Consider the following 3,178-nt stretch of genomic DNA (forward strand, 5'->3'; position numbering starts at 1 on the left):
TAAAAATAAACAAGTTGATCAGAAAGGCATCAAGAATAATTGGTAGAGACCTACGTAACTTTGAATATCTGCACAAGAGAAATGTTCGAAAAAGGCGGAAATAATTCTTAGTGTCAATAGCCACCCACTGACATCGGAATTTCACCAATCGACCCGCAGTAAACCATACATTTTAAAAAAAAGCAAGAACAGACAGATATAGAAATTCATTCTTATCTACTGTAGTGAGGTTACTGAACACGCTGTGCTACAAATGAAACAGAGAGAGAGAGAGAGAGAGAGAGAGAGAGAGAGAGAGAGAGAGAGAATGTTTTAAGTTTAAGGAGCGGGTTGTCCCTGCACGTGAGATATGTACATGTATTAACTAATGTCTTGCCTTGTTGTGCGTATGCGTGAGTGCACCTTACCTTTGTAACGTCTCTGCCATATATATAAGTATATCGTATACAACTAAAAGTCATTGGCCTACTATATTTACACTCTACTGGAATGGAGCAATAAATCTTGAGAGATGCAAAAAAATTATAAGGTCTAGATCTATACTCTCAAAACAAAATGCGCCTCGCGAAATATCACTTCCGGATTTTCTAAAAGTACAGAGACAGAAGCGTCGGCCTACAAAAGCGATCAGCGAAATTAAAAAATTTAGCTTTTTGCAGCAAAACTGTCTCTATACCGAAAAAACGAAGGGCGTCATGCTCTGGAGAATATTTTAAAGAATCTTTTGGCGAAACCCGCATGTCAATCGATGCAGCCATTAAAAAGCCTTTTAAATAGCAAAATTCGGCCACCACAAATAGATAATAGACTAGTGCTATTGTGAGATATCAGGGCTGATTTTTTACCAGCGACACCAAAGAAATCTTTCCATTTAAAATACTACATTTGACATCATACCAATATGCACGTATGCTCATTCTGATTCATTTATTATTATAAATAAGTACCATCCAAAATATGCTGTCTGTCTTGAATGTAATTGATTTTTACTATGCATTTTCTAATGGTTTTATTTCTATTGAACTGTTAATGAAAATTAATATGACAAAGGAAACTTTTCTATTGTTTCTTCCAATTCCAAATTCTCGTTCATGATGTACCTTAAACATTTTAAAATTTTTTTTTGCTGTCATTTTTTAATATATTTTTTTTGCTGTCATTTTTTTGTTTGTGGTAATATCTAATTGGGCTTATGGCGCGTCACTGCCTGTTGCCTACCCTCATGCTGTACTTACTTTCCAAATTAATAAAGTTAAAGAGTAGAAACCCAATAATCTTTTTTTCAGAATATATTTTTATCATTTCTCTGTAATATTGTTAGTGTGACAGAAACTTACATGGGTGGGGATGGCTACGTGGGCACGCACCGAATGCCTCTGCTGTGACTGTGAGAATGTGAGGACCGGGTCACATGGAATTTGTTGCTGTTATTATTTTAGTTTTTGGAGGAGTTTTACAGCACTTACAACACATTTAGGTTATATTATAAGTAAGCATTGAAGATTGTTTTATGGCGCTCGCAACTGCATAAAGTGACTTGAGAGCCAAGGAGTGGATGTCAACAGAGAAGTCCTTACAGGGAATCAGACTTACTCTGCTCTCCTCTCTAGTTTCAACAGCACAAAGTCTGCTTCGACAATAAATGCACCCCAGAAATAGCAAGTCACAAGAGAGTGACAAACATACAAAAGAAGTAGAGGAAAATGACAACAGTAAGGATTAGAAAAGATAAAGCAGCAGTTCTCTGTTGCAGTTTTTGCACAGTTATGAGCATGGCATTGATGAATCAGCCCATTTACAATTACAATTCTACTGTGCATAAGAACATGGTTAATGTCTCCCCTTTGGGAATGGCCTAAAGACACTTCAGTCAGTAGCACCGGCCCGGGGGTGTGTTGAAGATTAGAGGGGATACGGGAGAGTTACGTACAAAGAAAAGGAGAACAGGTAGATACGGACGATAGGAAAGAAGGAGTAGATCACACCAGGGCGCCCGCCAACCACACACAGATGTTACATTGTATAGAGTTGCAATGGTGACGACTTCACTGACAATGTACACTGAAAGGTAATCATCTTTATGACTTGACCTCTGTATATAAAGCTCTCAATGTAAGCAGCATGCTTTTTTTTGCACTGGTATGCATCAAAATTATCACTATAGAATAAAGAATCTCGACCAAGAGTACCATCATCCGTTGTCATGTTATATATAATCTATAGGTTTATGCCCTTTTCAACACCGGAGGGCCTGCCTATTACTCATGTATATATAAACCTGTCGTGTCGTTTTCTGAAGAACTCTTTTTTGTTCTTAACTTTCTTTTTTTTTTCTTCCTTTCTTTTGGCAGGTCTTGTGTTTTACGGCGCTCGCTGCCACATTTACCTGTCCCCGTAGAATTATGCAAATTTAGATGGCCAAATTAAGAAAAAAAGCAAAATTATGCAAAAATTGTGCACGTTACCGTAACACCATTGGTGACATATTTTGCACTTTTTCAGCAAGAATTTGCATGATTTTCATGTTTTATGTACAGAAAAATTGAAAACAGAACATATCAGTATCAGTATTTTGTTGTGTATTTGGAAAGAAAACAATACACATCAGTCAGAAAACCCCCCAACTAAAACATATAATCTCTGTAACTTTCAGCTGTAGATCTAGAGTCTAGATCTCTATAGAAGAAAGAACAATGTAAAAAAAAAAAGGACATCTGGACCTCTGATGCTGGCACATTACTAAAACCAGGGACACCTGTCAAACATGAAACATCGGCAGACATGAGAACAACAACTTTTGATGGATTGAACAATTGAACATGCTCAAGGAACAAAATCCCAACTCATAACCAAGATCTTCTACCAAGGGAAATGACCAACTTGTCCCTTAAAAGAGACTTATTAACGGAGATTTCTTCCCTTTAGTCACATGGCGAGGCGTTAATTAATTGTTTTGTGGAAAAAAAACATGAAAAAACGAGGGGAATCCAATATTATGCAAGTGTTGCAGAATTACGCGAAAAAACGCGGCCGCGCGGCGCACAATCGCTTATTCCCACGGGGACAGATTTACCTCCGACATTTTTTCGCCTTTATGCGTGTGTATGTAGGCCTACTTGTTTAAACATATTATGTGTGTGTGTGTGTGTGTGTATGTGTGTGTGTGTGTGTGTGTGTG

This window comes from Aplysia californica, unplaced genomic scaffold, assembly GCF_000002075.1.
Source record: "Aplysia californica isolate F4 #8 unplaced genomic scaffold, AplCal3.0 scaffold00085, whole genome shotgun sequence".
Lineage (NCBI taxonomy): Eukaryota > Metazoa > Mollusca > Gastropoda > Aplysiida > Aplysiidae > Aplysia > Aplysia californica.